The 18,835-nt window shown below is 38.8% G+C and overlaps 1 protein-coding gene across 3 annotated transcripts in view; it reads left to right on the plus strand.

The window, feature by feature from the left end:
• The window catches only part of LOC149776267 (elongation factor 1-beta-like), a 69,887-nt gene that overhangs the window by 18,138 nt on the left and 32,914 nt on the right, over nt 1-18,835 (plus strand). The window lies entirely within an intron of this gene.

Consider the following 18,835-nt stretch of genomic DNA (forward strand, 5'->3'; position numbering starts at 1 on the left):
GCCGAATCTTGCGGTTCCCAGTGGTGAAGTGTCACATCGCAACTGAAGCACCTGACTTTATCTCCTTCGCCCAAGTAGAAAAATCCGGCTCTGGCTAATTCTTCGGGGGTCGGTCCTCCCAGATACTTTGGCCATTTTCCTTTGAACGATTGAAGACGATTTTCAAAGTCGCAGTATTTCGACAAACGCACAGGAAACGAATATTCGTTTTTCACAGGTTCGTTTCGATGAGGGTTGAGTGACATGGGTAGGAGTTTGCTCAAGGCTGGATGACATCCGTAGGGGGGTAGACGTGAAGGTGAACATTCCCCTTTAAAACGAAACCCAGTAAAATGTCCAAGAGGACGAGCGGCATCACTTTCGCATCCGACAGGTTTGACACGCACAGCATCACTTTCCATGATAGGGGTAGGGGCACTAAAGTTCCCATGATGCTTTACGGCATCGCTCAGGTCACAAGGTACAGCATCGTATCCATCGCAACGCTCACAATCGCACTCGTCTGCAAACTCCGTTACGCAATTACAATGGTAACCACATGGACAATCGCAGTCTCCTTCCGGACATTTTCCGTCGCAATGCCTGGGTCTTATCCATCCAGTATTAGTCACACTAGAGGAAGATACAACTTTTTTACAATCCCCAAACTGGAACGATGTCTCTTTCAAAGTATTCATCTTGTTTGCTCGGTCTTGGTAGTCCCAATGAACTATCGATCTTGCCTAGGGTTCCTTTTTATATACAGACCAATACCGACGTGACCGTACGGTAACGTAAAGTGATTGGGAAGTCGCACTCGCTTCTGGTACACGATTTGATAAACTTTTTCCAAGGGTCGACTGACGATGTGGTGAGTGGGTAAACGTACAATCTTGTTCGGTTGATAGGTGGTCACTTTAAAGTTTCCATCCTCTCCCGATTGCAAGGCTTCTTTCAATACCCCAAAGTTGACCACTCGACTGGTACGATGATTCAGAGTCAGTCCTTTCACTTTGCACGTCGTGTGCACTTCTCCTTGTTTGTCCCGGTATTCGTAGCCGTAATTTTTGGGACCACCACTAACGAAATTTAGAATCTTGTCGTCGGGATGCTCGTCTGTCCAGGCTCCTAAACGGTCTCCTTCGATGTCAGGGTGCTGTTGAATCGGGTGATGGATGTAAATGCAACTGTCCGTGTCAAAGTACAGGACGCGTTCTTCTAACAGTTCTAAAGCTTCGTACAATTTTAAGCGAGCATGAGCTGTCACGTAAGCCGCAATGATGACATTTCCAAAAGGGTCGTCTTGTACAAAGTCCAGATCTTCTTCGTAATTGACCAAGATCAAATCCTCTCGAACGACGTCCACGTGTTTCATGTATTTGGTTTTGTCGTGAATCATCTGGAAGTAGCGGGAAGGTTCTGTCAAATATTCCGTCTTGGGTAAACACGGTCGTTGTGCCATTTTACCCCACAAGCAATTTAACATCACTTTGGCAAACGATCGCCTGCCTTCGTTTTTCTCGATGTGGTCTAAAGTGATGCCTTCTTGTTCGTAGTATTTCTCTTTGAATTGTATTTGGTCTTCGGGAGTGTGACACCAGGAAGGATAGCCGCTGGCTTCTTGCTTCAGTTTCAAAAAGGCATCCACGTAGTCGGCGAAAATGCCTTTCTGACTGGGATCACCCTTGTGGTATTGTTGTGTCTTGGGAAAGTGACAAATTTCGTACACTTCTAACAGTTGGTATCCCATGTCCAAAGCTTTGAACAATTCTACGCTGACCCAGGTTCCCGTCAAGGCCCGTTCTTCCTGGCTGTGATGACAAGGCTGGTCTTGGTTGCACGTTTCGGCACAAGTACGGCACAAGGGAAACATCAGTTTGCCTTGACAATGGTGAGGTAAGACGGGATGGTATAGGTTCGTGGGAGGCAAAACTTTGCACTTGATCAAGCCTTCGTATTGTCGAATGTTTTTAAGGTCGATGTGTTCCGTGAACAATTGTGGGTGCCCTACAGGAAAGCGACAATATTTGCACACGTAGGGATACAGCGAACACACGTCCAAGTATTTGATTTCTTCTCCTTTCTCTTCGTCGGCTTGGTACAGCAAACAGGTGGCATTGGTCCTTCCTCCATACAAACTATCCCTCGGGTTCAGCGAGTCCATGAACTGGTAACTTTCCACGAGGCGTTTAAACTCGGGATCGGTTTTCATACGGTGATCGTACTCGTGTTCCCACATTTCCACCACTTGGTATCCTTGCTGTTCTAACTTTAGGCGTCGCTGACAAGTGTCCTGGTACAAGTCTTCCATGGTTCGTTGCAAAAACTGATTTTTAGTGCCACGGTCAGGGTAACAAACAGGACATCCGTGAAATAAGCAACCGTTAAACTCGTACACGATCTTGGGGTTTTCTAAGTCCCAGCCATCGACCGAATACGTTCCGATGGTCTTTTCGCCCCCTCCGTTGCGGGCATGCTGAATCCACTTGTCTTCCTTGTCGCACAAGTAATGTAACCAACGTAGGGCTTTGACCGAGTATTGACGTTTGACAAAGTGGGTCGTTTGAGGGCTGATGACAGCCACGGTGTTTTCAGGCATGAATCGTTGTCGATACACTAGGGAACACGCTTTGGCAATGGTGCAAGCTTCTTTCAAAGGATCCACCCCTCCGTGTTCCATGAACAGTTCTCGAAATTTTCCACAGCAACGCCGTAAAATGTCCACGTCGGAACGACAATACTTTAGCATTTCTTCCTGAAAGTCGAAAGGGTCCGAGGCGTGAGCCTGGTACCAAGCGTAGAAAGCTTCTCGTTGTTCAGTACGCATGTTGTCGGGGTCGTAATAGTGAGCCTCAGGTAAATGGGGTAGAACGGCGTGTTGATTGGCTTCCGTATTGAAAAAGTGTGGAAAGTACCCTTTAGCCATTTCTGTCATTCCAAACGTTTTAGGCATTCGGCTCAAAGGCATGGCCAAATAGCTCATCGAATCTTTAAACTGTACTTGTCCCACTTGCATGAAAATGATTTTGGCTCCGTTCAAAGTCACTTTAGGACGCTCGGTGCCTTGTTCCGTATAGTATCTGAGAAGAAACTGTCCATCGTATCCGGAAAAATTGTGAGCCATCACTGTGGCATGACGATGACAATCTCGGTAACGTTCGATGTCCTCTTGGCTCCACGTCTTGTCGATGGGGTCTAAGACCCATTGGGCAAAATCGGCTAACGTGTTCGGTCCTCGAAAGATTTTTTCACGTCCTCCAGGAATCTTGCTGCAGTGAGGGCAATGACTGAAGATAGGTTCTTGAATGCACTTCTCGCACGCTCGATGAGCCACGCAGAAATTAGGGATGTGAATGCCAGTCTCTTGCATGCATTCGAAATCGAAAAAGATGAAATTGCCTTTCTTCTTGTGACCGTCCTCTTTCTCTGGTGGGGGTTGGTATTTTTGCACGTAACATTGGTGTTCCAAGTCCACGATGTGGTGACAAATGTGACATTTTTTCTTTCCTCGACATACGTGTGCCTTGGCATTGTTGGTAAGTATGCCTTGTCCACACGTAGAGCACAATCTCAGGAGTTGACAAGCACATTTCTTCTGTGAACCTCGTGTTTTCAAATGTTGTTGGTAACAGGTAGGGCTGACAAACGTGCGCAGACAAGTTGAACAAGGCACTGGTTCTTCGCTCAGACAGGGTGGAGAGGCCAAACATCCTGGGCATTTCGATCCACAATGCTTGTGTTGCTCTCGATTGTTATAACCATAATCACATTTCTCACAATAATAACCGTATCCTAGGAATCCAGTGATACTGGTAATGGTATCGAAATGGTCATCGTGATGATAAACGTGAATGTATTTTCCGTCCTTAAAATCTTGCCCTCGAAACAACAAAGACCCGCGCACTTCTTGAGGGTACACTTTCAAGGTGTATCGTGGAGCTAGGGCATCTTGCAATTTTTGCATCTCAGGTATGCCACAGGGTGTGTCTTTGGACATGCCAGCTTGTCGTAACAGGAGTTCTGCTTCACTTCGTTGTTTGGCTCGATCGGATCGTTGAATAGTTTTCCAGGTTCTTTTCCATTCTACCGTGTCGTTCTTGTTGGCATAGGTTCGTCCCACCACGATGGCACGGGCTAAACACATCTGGTCATGAGGATTGTGAATTTGGACAAGGCTACGCTTAATGCTGCGAAGGTCATTCACCAATAACATCTTTTTGCGTCCGGTTCCTTGAGGAGGAGAGACGTGGGTCATGTCCAATGTGGCTTTTCCATCGGTGATGTCAAACTGGTCATTAGATTGTTGCACGTGTTGAATCTTGTCCATGACTTTGGAAGCGGTCAATTCTGCAGGGGTGCTAAACTCGATCCAAACAGGGGATTTCAAACCGTCGTGTTGTATGGAAAGTCTCAAGCGATCGTCTTCTTTGGGTTGACATTGTCGCTTGAGTGCAGTGAGCAGAGAATCCCACACTCCGGTGATGAACCCTTCTGCTTTCTCTAACGGTACTTCGGACTTGAAATCTTTAAACTTCACCGTGTATTTGTAAGCCGTGGTTCTAAATTTTCTAGAGGAGCGCTTTTCCGTCTCTCGAATGGAATAGTATTTTTCAGGGTTGACTAAGGGTGGTAAACTTGGTTTAGAGGTTTCAAATTCTGGTTCACTCATGTCCTCTTCAAAATCACTGGCATGAATTTGTGCCAAGATTTCAGCCCTGGTTCGAGGCGATAGATCACGTTTCTGCCTCTTACTTTCTTCTTTCTTCTCGAATGAATGGGATCGTTTCATCTTGAAAGCAAAAAGTCAAATGACTCAAGTTCAAACACCATAAACTACTTTATAGTCTTAGCAGACCAGCGTATATAAAAGGGTGTGTGTCTTGTCCTTTCACTATTCATTTCACTCTCAAGCCGAGCACAACGATGGAAGAGACTAACCAGATGGAACGTTTCGTCAGAGCTTTGCGAGGGGTCATTAGAAAATTCTCTTCAGACCAGCCTACGGACTACTCTCCTTCCTTTCGAGATAAAAGTCAAGATACTTGCTATATCTGTCAGAAGAAAGGGCATTGGTCTTCAGAGTGTCCAGACCGTCAAAAAACAGGAGCTAAAAAAGACAAAAGTCAAGATACCTGTTATTATTGTAAAGAAAAAGGACATTGGTCTCCAGATTGCCCAAAAAAGAAACAAGAGGAGTCAGAAGAAAAGAAAGATTCTTCAGAAGAAGAGAGGGATTCTTCAGAGGAAGAAAGCAGACAGGTGAAGAAAAAGAAACAGGAGAAGAAAAGAAGAAGGGAAGAAAGTGAGGAGGAAGAAGAGGAAAAGAGTGTGACGGTGAAGAAATTCAAAAAACAGAGACTAAACAAGGAGAAAGAAGAAGTCAATGAACTTTTTATTAAAGTGTTGTGTTGTGAATTGTGAATTGGATTGTAAAAAATGGAGAAAAGAATAAATGAATGATATAAGGTAAGAGTCTTTGAGTTATGATTTTAAAATAAGAAGCTACACTCACGCACTCATACACAGACACGTACTATAAGGGTAAAATGGGTGGGTTATTTTTTTTTTTTTGAGTTATTGGCAAATTGAAATTGTATTTCTTTTCGAGATATGTGGGTGGCCCTGAAAAGGGCCTTTTTTACGATGTAGGGGTGAGTTTAAGCAATCAACTTTAACTGTCTTATGCCTTTGCCACGGCCAAGGCCTACTTCTGGACTGCGTAATGTTGATGATGATGATAATGATTGGGTTGAAATCACTAAGGGTGGTACGGTAGGCTTAGTCACAGGGTTGACGTGTTTAGCTCGGGAAGGTCGTATTCTCTTCGGTCGTGATAAAGAAGTCTGATACATTTGTTTCAGACTTCTTAACTCCGCTAAAATATCCAACAGTACCGTGACCGTTTGATTTTCACCCTCTTGTTTCTTTGCTGCTACTTCTTCTTGCTGTTGTTTTTTTCTTACCTCTTCTTCTTGTTGCTGTTGCTGTAAGAGAAAAGCCTGTTCCGCTTCCTTTTGTCGTTGCATAAATTTCTCCAATTCTTCTTTCTGTCTCTGTCTAAAATTCTCCACTTGCGGTAATGAAGAAGGTAACGAAGGTTCCGGAACAAATTCTTGCGAGGAGAGAAAATCGACAAAATCCCAATTCACCTCTTCTGAAAGTAAGTCCGGGTTCCCTTGGGCGGTCTCCGCTGCTGGTGCACCCCATTGGATCATTTTCTGAGTTTCCGTCATGTTGAATCACTGTCGCATAGATTGACTGCACACAAGCGCTAGCAGATCTATATTGACTACGTGACGTCACAGACTGCTCTCTTCGGATTGGATGCGGGCTGACTGAATTCTGTAACGCGTGTTCGGATTGGTGAATGAACTCAATCCGTTTCAATCCTACCTGTCCCTATAAATAAGCGCAGTTCAGTGCATTGATTCACCTATTGTAGGAGCCTCAACATGTGGACCGACGTTGAATCTTCAACCCTTGTGTCAACAATGATGTTCAGGACGGACATACTCATGTATGTCCGATCCAAGTGGACCGTTGTCCACAGGACCAGCAGCAGCCTGTGGATAAGAAGAGTCTATATAGAGAGACAAGGTTGCCTCAAGAGGACTCTGATGTATGGCCCTGCTGTAAGACGAAGTTTGAGGACAAGAAGATGTCGCAAATGCCCTTTATGTTAAGGGCATATTAACATAAACCAAAGGCCCTTTTCAGGGCCAGCCATATTTCTCGAAAAGAGATAGTCTTTGAATTGCCTACCCCTTTTTTTATTTTTTATTTTTTTAAAAAAAAAAATCCCATGTTAATTTCCTTTGTCGCTATATGTTCCCACGATTTTTCTCCATGTTCAAATCCCCTTGTCGCTCAACAGTCCCACGATTTTTCTCCATGTTAATTTCCCTTGTCGCTATATGTTCCCACGATTTTTCTCCATGTTAAATTTCCCTTGTCGCTATATGTTCCCACGATTTTTCTCCATGTTAAATTTCCATTGTCGCTATATGTTCCCAAGGGGTCCTGTAATGCTAATTCCCATTGTCGCTATCCTATCCCACTTAACTACTATCGTCTTCTGCTGCAAATTTGTTCGCTATAGAAATAATTATAGTTTCATCTGACATGTATTCGGCTGTGGGGCAATCATTGTCAGCACAAATCCACTCCTCCATATCATCAAGAGAAATGCCCATCTCAGGACCACGAGTCTGTACGAATTTCTCCCAAACAGCCTCGGCATTAATGACATCAGTTTCACTGAAACATTCGAAGTCACTATCATCGTCGTTGTCTCTGTTACTGTTTTGCTTTACGTCAAAGGCAGCTCCAAGACCCTTAATCCAGCACTCGAGGTATCTTGTAATCGATTTTTTTAAAAATGCAACAAACACTTCCCCAAGTTGTTGATCAAAACAAAGCCGGCATGTACATGTAATTAGGTTCTCACAGAAGTACTCGTGGGTTTCGATGTGACGGTCGATTGACTCTTTTCATGTTTTCAATGAACAGAATATGTTGTGATTATAATGTTTACACTGAAACGGAATTAAAGGATTAGAGCGTGACTTTCACATAGGAAGACGTTTAATTGTTCTCTGTTGCCACCTGTTAGCATTTACCAGAAGTTTTCATTGATCGCTATTTCACCAGACTGTTTATTTACAGTATAATGACAACTATTTATCTTAAAAACTTACATAATATATGATATCTTTAAACAGAGGTCTCGCTAGGATTTTAAAACTGGGTCTTTCTGCCTCTGAAGTCAGTCACTAAATATCAGTACATTTTCTCACTCGGCCGCTAGTCAAAGCCTTTGAACTAGCCGCCTAGCTGTTGCATCATGTTTTTTTTTTTTTAATGTACTCTTATAAAATGGCAACAGTACATCAAAGAGTCTTTCAGTCACTGAATTCTGTCATTGTAAATATCAGCACAGTTAACTGACCAACACATTTTCCCACAAAGCAGGTGGCTGAAACAGGACCGGCAAATCTTTGAATTTTCCCACGCACCTATTACATGTGTACGGAGGACTCCCGCCTCAGTGATTTTCTGCGTCCCAGATCAATAATTGGCGTCCAGATATGCATAATTAAGCATTTTCGAGATCTCTGAAATTAATTCTTCTTCAGAACTTGCAAATTTCAAAATATTGATTATATTTTTACGGGCATTAATCATCATTTTCGATGATAAAATGAGCAATGTATCGAGGTTTAATTTATCAATTCTTATCGTAATTTTTTCATGTTCAGCATATTTTAAAGATATTTTAAATACATTTTCTCTGGAAAAAAAATCGGGAGCCAAGACAGACACCGCGTTATAAGCGGGATCGCGAGTTATCGAGGGAGCGGTGTACAGCAGTTTTCAACAGATTATCCATGAGAATAATGCCTAGTTGTATTAGAAACATCAATTTCCATCGGTTATTTTGCTTGCGCATGAGCAGAAGGGTACAAGTTGGAGTTTTTTCTTTTTTCTTTTTTTTTTGCTTAATAGACCCATCATTTTCATATGGAGACCGCAATTTATTCCAAATGCCCACCGTATCCTAGTTTTTGCAAAGGTTCACCTGTCTGTGTGCAGACCGGTATGCCTTAGATCTGAGACCAAAAGGTCTCAAATCCGGACACAAAATCGCATTCCGATCTCGAGCGAATTTTGGGTGAGAAAAAAAAAACGGGTCCAAAAACAGCTTTTTCTCTCTGTATTTTGTAGTGCAACTAGAACTTCCAGATTATTTGATATCATTTTAGAGCTATATCTGCTTTTTTTCAATACCACCCATGTTGGTCTGTCTTAAATGGCCTTGATGCTGCAGGGCTTTGAAGTAGGGTACAGCCTCATCATGCCTATAGACGGGATTGGGGCTGAATCGGTTAATCAGTCTGCTAATTGATGCAAACAATACATACCTTTAATATAGCCTGAAATCTTGGAAGGCGTGACATTTCGGTAACAGTACCAACGTTTGAGATTGCCGACGCCGGTATATAATTAAAGGTTGATTAAATAATTATTTCAACAATACTGCATGAACAGATTTGTATTGTAAAATAGCCAGGAACCGCATTTGATTTTGCCGACAGCAGCACAGTAATTTGTTACTGTTTGTAGCATAATCGCTTATCGTATGCCACAAATATTAATAGCAACAGAAAAAATTTGTATTACACCTCTCCCTCGTTACCTCGCGCACAATGGGGTCCACAAACATAGACCGCACTGTAAGCAAAGCGTGAGTTACAGAGGGATCTCCAAATATTGGGGGAAAAAATCACTTTGACATCGAGAAAACCGTAGGGGGGAGGCGGTCGTTAGGGAACTCTGCTGTTTAATGACTAAATCCTCAATTTACAATCATGACGATAATATTTTAATAATGCGCTTTTTCTAATGAAGTTGTTCATTATTCTGTTTAAATAACATTTTTGTTTTTCAAAATATCCAACATATGAAAGATCATTCCAACTGTACGCGAAAAATCTGTATTACAACACTGCTTTTTGTTTTCTTGATGAGACTGGTTCCCATAGTAGTGTTTAATAGTATCTTGCCAAATCGGTAGTCCATAATTTGAGAACTAGACTAACTGTTGATACACCACCAAACAAGATCCCTTTTTTCAAAAACGTGACATTTATTTCGTGACACGTCTACATCGAAACTCAATTTTTTATTGTTCGATTACTACAATGTTAATGTCGTGATTTCATTGGAAGTAATAATGAAATTTCTTATCATCCTTGAGGATATCTCTAAATGCCAGTTCAAGAATTCTCTGAAACTCGCTTGCCCACAATGGTCCATATCTGTGAAATCAAGCTCTATATTTTATGAAGTATTCATTTCGCTTGGCTGCCTTGTTATGAAATAGTCTGTCAGTATAAGGTAGTTTCTGTTGCATACACAATAACGTTTATTACAGTGTTCGATTGATCAGATGAAGTGAGTTCATACGACCAAGGACGCTAGATTTTAAGATTTTTGTGCCTTTTAACCTTTCTTTTTATATCACCTCCTTTTTTTATTCAAAAGACATAATTAACGTGATAATACAAAGGAGGCCAGCTTTTAATTCAATGCAACAATACAACAAATACTTCTGCGAGTCAGTTATCAAAACACAGTCGGCACTTAATTAGGTTCTTAGAGAAACGCTCACAGACATAACTGTTACAGTAGATTGACACATTTTAAATTTAATTACAAGAGGACACATTGCATTTATGACAATTACACTTAAAAGGAACTAAAAGATGGAACTAGAATGCAAATTTCAATTGGTAAAACAATTATTTAATTTGTATTTATTTATTAAAGTACTGCCTCCACTCGGAGCAAGTGACATTTATCAAAATTTCCTTACGTATCGTTAATTGCCGTGTAATAGGAATGTCATTTGGAAAGAAAATGTAAAACAGTTGTATGAGCTATTTTTAAATTTGATATTTTATAGTGTTGATTAAAATTTCCAGGTCGTATCTACCGTTTTCAATGATAAAATGAGTGATACATCAAAGTTTCCGTTACCGATTTTGGTCACAATTTTCGACAAGTTTAACAAATAGGGATACATTTTTGGGTTTAAAAAATGGGATCCATGCCTGACACCGTGTTATAAGCGGGTTCACAAGTTATCGAGGGAGTGATGTACCACTAATGATTATGCTGACACATATTATGATATTAACATGTTAAATGATGTACTGTATTTGTCCTATCAATCTTGTCTAGGCTCCGAGTGGTCTAAAGCGCTCACCGTTACTGATCACTGCCATCTCACCTCTGTCTGCGTCGGTTTGAGTCGGATTCGGCTAATGTGGTTATGTGAGAAAGTTTGCCAATAGCTTCTCGTGGGTCGGTGGTTTTTCTGGGCTCTTACTCCACCATTAATACTTGCCGCCATGTATAGCCTATCTTGTGCTGAAAATGGCGTTAAACCCTACAACAACCACAACAATCAATCTTGTCATGGTCGATCTTTTTAAATGGAAGTACATCATGAATTTATGATTATGAATGTTAATAATATATTAAATATCACTTTCATAATATTATTACGTGTTTCTCAATAAGATAATTATTATATAAAATTATTAAATCTGGTTTTGTCACAAATTGCCTTTGTGATGTGCTATGTGTTATAGGACTTCGTCATAGTCTATCTGCCTTTGTTCTGTCAAATGTATGTATGTACCAATTTTACTTAAAACAACATTAAATCACAGTTTTTAATCATTTAAATAGTAAAGCAAAGTTAATATAGTATAATGTATACAAATATGTACAAATGAAACAAAAATTTGTGGTGTTTACTAGGACCGTTCAACCACAGGTTCTCTGCGCGAGCTTGCTGTTGAGAAAAGATTTTTTTAAAAAAACAATCTGAGGGGGAAAAATCATAGTGACAAAAATACCTTAGATTACCCCATGACCCATTGCGACATAGGACCCTTTCTATCATAATATGTAAGAGAGAAGGATATGTAACTTCCAGATACTTCGTTCATCCCATGACCCTCAATTTCCTTCTGCTATTTCCGTCTTTAACAGCACATGACCATACTATATGGCTTGTTTTACACCTGAGATATTTTTCTATTCATCAAGCCATCATTGATTTGTCTGCGTTTTAACTAACTGAAGTTGCCGGCTCTGAAACGTGCGATTTTTGCGAATTTTTACTGCTGATACAAGTCTGAGCTCATGTAACAGTAAGTATCACCTTTTGAGCCAATCATATTTCGGCTAAATTTTACGTGTAAGACCTTGATGCTGATATTTATGTTTTGGTTGTCGGGGTCTTACTGCCTAACTAACGGCACTGTAGTGTTTTGATGTCGACTAACATTTAACTTCACTGGAAAGCGATGAAAGCCGGGAATGCCAAAATCTGGTTAAGTTGAAATACTATTCTTTAACGAAATGAAGAAAAATATATTTTGCCTGTTGGAACTGTAAATCAACGTTTCATTTCGATCAAGAAACATCTGCCACATGAACCTACTTAAGCATACTTTAACATACCTCGACTACCATTGCATTGCAACAAATTCAAATGTATATCAACAGAACATGAAAATGAGTCCATTTACCTGTGTCATATTTTCATTCCACCAGGATAAAGACAGAACAGTAAGTATGTTAATTACACATAAATTAGTTGAAGAGAGTCTATTTAGACTGCCAAATGTGTGAGATATTCCTGAAACTTTGACTACTTGTTCCGATGTCAACACACTATACAAGGCCGTTATTTGGATAGTAAGACGGCACTAAAACAAAACCAACATGTGATATGTCTTACATTGTGGGACTGATTTCGGCTTAGATTTGAATGCCTCATAGTTTACCTATTTTGAAAATAGAATCGCATGTATATGATGTATGTGCATTGAAGAAGACAGTGTCTATTTCTTGCATGGAACAAGATTCCTAAAGTTGAATCAAGTTAATGGTAAGTAAAAACTTCATTTTGCATCTACCACTGTTCTGTAATTCAAGTAGGGATGTATGGTAGTCAAAACATGTTACATGTAGTTATTTTCACCGTGGGACACCTTTTGAATGATACAAAAATTACGTAGGAAAATGCACTCCAACAGAAATTTTATTTTATTTTTAAAAAAATATAAAACTGTACTTGAAATAAAACTCTTTAATCCACTGCAGCAGCATCTCATCAACACAACCCTTCTGCTGCACAAGTAAAATCCATTCTTTTGGTGCATAAATATCTATTTTAGCTTTCTCATACCATGAAAAATTATTGTTAGAGGCAACACATCACCCAATACAGAAACTGCAAGAACTAAAGTTGGATTTTTTTCCAAATCTGCACCAGTCATGCTAATTATCACACTTTTGCCCCACATGTTATTGTCAGTCTATCCAGGAATGAGATCAAAGTAGACCTAAATTTCATTGATGTTAATGAACATATTGTTGGTGAAATCATGTGCTTCTCTTCTGGCCTTCATGAATTCATCAAATGATGTTTTTTTTAAATCCAAATCTTCTGGGTGACGCTGGGCCATTGATGTCCGTGCATGAAGCACTATATTGTGTCACTTCAAAATTTGTTCCATTGTTTCAATTTATTTTCAAAATTGCCATGAATATTGTCGTAAAAGAATCGAAATTAGCTTCCATATCTCAGCAGTCTTCGCATATTCAAAAGCAAAAAATCGATAATGAATTTAAAGTTGGTTCTGAGGTCGGCTTGCTTTGCAATAAAATAACCTTTGTATTGATATTCTTTAAAATAAAAAACGGCTTCAAAGTGTCAAAATCAGTTTCCGAGGTCGGCTTGCCTTGTACAGACATGATATTTCTCTGTTTTAAAGCTGAATTCTGCTTTTCTCCTGACTTGAATCCGATTTTTCTTGATATAGTCTTTTTTGATCATCTTCTATCCAGTTTTTAAAAAATGGTCTGTTTGGTCCCATTTTGCAACGACCCTTGTAACGTATTCATTCCATGTATTTGTATGCCCACGACTCTAGTAAGAGTGTTTTGATTGGTCAAAAGTTTAAATTCATCCAATGAATCTTCATGTAATGGAAACTGAAGGCAATGGAAAGAAGCGTGCTTGCAGCAAAAAAAAATGGCATCCCGAGTTGTTGAGAGAGATGATGTCACAAGAAGTTTAGGTAACAGTTTTTTAAAAAACGTATGGGAATGGCTGGAGCGAGAAGTTTTAAGAAAATTGGTTGGTCAGTTTATAAGAGGACTGGAATTTTATGACCTCTGTTCTACGTCAGTCGCACTTGGAAGATTTTGTAACAGCACCTACAAAAGAAGCTGCATTCAGAAAAATTGAAGCTCAGAAGGCATCTGGAAAAAGTGCAATTAATTACTATAAGAAGAAAGATTTCTTGCATGAGAGAACAGATGTAGCTTTGTCAGAATATGTGCACTGCATGTCGCCAATACAGGTACCAGCTTGAAAGGAAAAAAGGCTGTCATTGAGAAGGATAAGAAACAATTGCACATAGAGCCAAAAAAGGAAGTCAAAAAAGGAAGGCTAAACAAATCTTTGCCAAAGCCGCAAAAAGAGCTGGCATATCAACATGTTGTGTCCATTGGAGTAAAAGACAGGTGAATGTATGGGATTATTTGTATAGTTCATGTACCTGGGTGGTTTGTTTTTGGTTTTTTTTGGGGGGGGTTGGGGATTTTGTTGTTGTTTTTTTACAGATTTGTTATGAAAAGAGAGAAGTATAATATATTTGCTGCAGAAATTGAGAAATTATTTTGACTTAATTACGATGTGAACACTGACATGCACATGAAACAACTTAAGCACCAATAGTATTAGAGAACAAATTCATGTGACAATAAATATTGTGAAATTATTCAAGTTGAAAATTTTTGGTAAGGTTTTTTAGTCTTTTTTGTTATATATTATGATCATAAGTTGCAAATCCCCCTTTCAAATTTTCAGCTTTTTGGTGGGAATACAAAAATCATGTCTGTAATTTAAAAAAATAGCCTTTGACTTTGATATCCTGTTGGTAATGACTTTACTGCTTGATCCCAGTGGTGTTTATTCACCACCTTAGTTTCTATGTGTGTGACATCTGTAGTTATAATTAATAGAAATGGGCAATGATGTCTGTGTGTAATTAGTACACACAGCAATAACTTGCTTTAATGATACTTTTGAAATCTGTGCTAACAAAAAGATTGTCACTTGCACTCAAGTGATGGTATTTTCAAATAATGATTTTTATTTGCAAGATATTGATATATATAGTTGACCTGGATATATTCAATTTTGGTCATTTTGCACTTAACACCACGTCATGTGCATGAATGGTATATTTTGTTGGATCTAGTTTTCAGTCGAATAACATATTGAAGCCTTTGAGCACAACCAAACACAATTTGCTTCTCAATGGTTATGTCAGTGAATGACGTATCGTCTGTTATCAAACAGCATGGAACCCTATGCTACATACCTGTATATGGAGTATGTGTTTTATTCTTTAATGCTCATGATGAATAAAAAGGAATTAATGATAACAATACAAGGTAATTTCTTTCTTTTTATTATCAGATAAGCGTTTTGTTTCTCTTTTATTGGAATGTGTGGTGGAGCATTGATTTCAGCTCTTAAATAGAACGCTGGAGAAATGGGAAGCTGTTGTCCCTTGTATTATATATTTAAAAACAATACAAATGCCTGTATCAGTACAGATATGAAGATCTTTTGTCAAAATTGAAATCAATCCTTTTGTAATTTTTTTCAGTGATGGATTGTTAGCCATATTATCTTATGAAGTTTAAGTTATTTGAAAAATCTTGTTTGGGATTTTATTGTCACAGATAAATTCAGGGTTGAACTTTTTTCCTTAGAAGAAAAAATTATAATACTTCACTTTAATTTTTTTTGCATACTGTGATAGGAAATGTTTACTTTGTATAACGTATATACATTGCTATAGAAAAGTAAAGTTTTCATTTTTATTCTGTACATTGTAATGACCGTACATGCCAATTGATAGGAATATAGTCAACCTTGTTCGTGTAATACATTTTTTGGTTTTGTACACGATAATCTTTTCTGACCTAGATGTTTTGAAGAGTCTTGAAATATATAAAAATCTTTAGGTCTGGAAAATGCATGTTTTATAATCTAAAATAATCTATATTTCCATTCAGTAATAGTCGTATGTGAACCTTGAAAAAAAGTAATTTCATCCTGGAAATTTATCTTCGGGAAAGCATGTGAATGTAAATTTTTATTTATGATAAAATATTTTTGTTACAGATGGCTGGAGAATGTTGATCCAGCAGAAAGGGTCATCGGCTTCTTCCAAACTTGGAGACTTTCTCTTCTGCCAACAAGAAGTCTCTACCTTAAGCATCCTAAAGCAAGTTTCAGAATCTCTGCCCATATTATGTGACTTTCTTACGGTAATACTGGATCTACTACCTTCCCTTTGACAGATCCAAGATATGTAGCAAGAAATATTGACAGCAGTTGGATGTGTGCCTTGAGAAACAAATTTCAGAATCTCTGTCCATATTATGTGATGTACATAGGATTAAAGAAGAAATGGGGCAGGCCTAGAAAACAGTTTGAAGAATTCTGCGAGTCTGTTGCAAATGATATAGAATTTAAGGATTTTGATCAGTTACAAATTCGATTGATCATCTATCTCTACCACAAGATGATGTGAACTAATGTGCTTATCTGTGGGACTTGATGCAGCAGCTGCTGCTTGTATCTCATGGCCAAGCATCAGGAGAGTGAGGGTTCAGTTTGAACAAGCAGACAACAACTGAAAACTCGTAGAAAGTAGGCTTGGTGGCCAGATGCACTATTATCCAGGCAGTTAGAAATGCCCGACGACCTGCCTGTGTTCCTGTGACCAAGCAGCTACTTGCTTACACATACTGTGCCAGAAATAAATTCAAGCAAACACATGGAAGAAGTGAAAAAAGTGAAAGAAGCAGATGAACAAACTCTCAAGAATAAGGCAAAAGACACAGTAGCTAAACATATAATGTCATTGACTTGAATCTGACATTGCAACTGTGGATAAATCTGCAGACAAAAAGACTTGTAATGCAGAAAAGTATGATCACCTTCTATTATTGGCAGAGTAAAATGCACTGAGGAAATGTGTCAAGGACAAAGTTGTTGTCATGAAGGAGCTGGACCAGCCTGTTGAAGAGAAACAAAAAGGCTCAAGACTAGGTGATCTCACTGTACCTATACTACATTTTTGGACCTTCCAAGGATGAGAGGTTTTACTACTTACTGGCAATGAAATTGAGGCATCAATAATTTACTAATAAATTATTTTAACTCCTTACCAGTTGCAAATACTGAGTGCCCTGGCTACTAAGCCCAGTAAGCATCCTGCCAACTAGCAGCTTTTTTTGCCAGTAAAACTGTCAAATTTTTTTGAAAAGTCAACTGGTTACCCATCTGTCCTTATGATCAGTTACCTTGGTACCAGATCAAAGAGAATATTATTACAAATATAAGTGGTTAACAGAAGCATACTCTGAACATATAAAAAGTATTCTATATGTTACATGCCATAATTGCAGAAAACCATGGGGAAAGACATACATTTATTATTTATACTTACTGCTAAATCTGTGTGGATTAGCACAAGATTCCAGACACAACATTCACTTTAACCAGTCGACATGTTTAACATTGGCTGAAAGGTGGTAAAGAAAAGTCCACAAATTCTGAGTGCACTATTACATTGCAATAAATCCACTTTCAAATTTTTTAAAGTGCCATTGAGTTGTCCTTTTCTTGATGCAGTAGTTATCTCCATGACATTGATAAAGCTCGTTTCGTATTTGTAACCATGCTTTTTTAATATCAACTGGTCTGCTACTGACGTGTGTATCAAATTGTAATGAATCTGTAACATTGGTTTCAAGTTCAAGAATCCCGTTTTCTTGGAAATGGTCCCAAACATTTAAAAAATATATATAAGATCAGTAGACTGAGGTCTGCATTGGATAAATGTGCAGCAGCCGGTAGTCACACAACATGAGACTTGAACTGTACTTGTTATTCTGTCTCGCTCACTCCTATCATCGATATGTATGATCTTTAATCTGAATTTGGGAACATGTTGTTGGGGGGTGTCGGATGAAATAAATATGTACCCTGTGGCTAATTTTATTCCCATGTTAATTATGAATGGGCACGTACCTCCAAGTACCCATTGTTAGTTTCCAGGCTGAAACCCAGACCATCTGAACGGCTGCCCGAGCAAGAGATACGAGAGTCATTGCACATGCTGTCTACATTTTCTACATCAAACATGTCCCATGCAAAATATATAATGTAATGACAACTAGAATTTAAAACAGTTCAAAGTACTGTGCCACTCATTTCCACCAACAATTTTATATAATCCCCAAGAATCGGTGTTTATTTTCCAGACTGCCAAAACTTGTGATTTTGCCATGTGTCTGAAAATGAGCCTTAAAATATCTACATAAGGAATAAAAGTAAACACAGCAAAAAAATTATTGTTGCCAAAAAATCTGAATAATTGCTTCATCTGTTTGATTTGTTTAGTGAAGTTAGCCCCAGACAAACTTTACAGCAAACCTTGGGATACTCTAAACTGCATCTATTTTTTCATGCAAAGTTTCTGCGTGCTCAACCTGTTGATTATAGACATTTTAAAATGGTGTCCTGTAAGTGATGCATGTAAAAAATGAAAGGGAAAATAAGCAGTGTTAGTAATCAGTACAGAAGAATAAAAAAGAATATTCAGATTCTTGTGACTAAAAGCTATGTCCCTCTGATACTCAGGCCCTCACTTATAATGCGATCTACACACCCATTTTGCCCAAATTCAGTTTTCCTAGTGCAAGCTACCATCAATCATCAGGCAAGTGAAATGCTGGTCAACAGAGTTCGAAAAATGCAACCACTTCATTGTGGCTGGAATAACAAGTTTGGCTCTAAGCAATACTGCCATTGCTGCTGCCAACTATGAAGGATATTCTTAAAAATTTGACCACTTGTTCCCCTGCTGATTTAATCAGTAAAGGACTACACAGCAATATTTGTTAGAGACCAGATCCACCCATTATACCCATCAGTGTCAGTGTATTGCATTCTAGCACTCTGATCTACATACAGTAATGCTTTTACTTATAATCAAAAACTTCACAGACTTTTTAATTACCTTCTCTACATCAAATTGCACTTCTGAATCTGTAAAATGCATGTTGACGATAGCAGTACATATTTCATTAGGTACATCTTATTTAAAATATTCAAACCTGTGCAAAAGGTATTTACTAAAAAGGGTATAAAGCAGCCTTGTTTATCTGCCTGGACTATTTGTCT

Source organism: Sinohyriopsis cumingii, chromosome 18, assembly GCF_028554795.1.
Source record: "Sinohyriopsis cumingii isolate HCF-2022 chromosome 18, ASM2855479v2, whole genome shotgun sequence".
In the NCBI taxonomy this organism is placed as follows: domain Eukaryota; kingdom Metazoa; phylum Mollusca; class Bivalvia; order Unionida; family Unionidae; genus Sinohyriopsis; species Sinohyriopsis cumingii.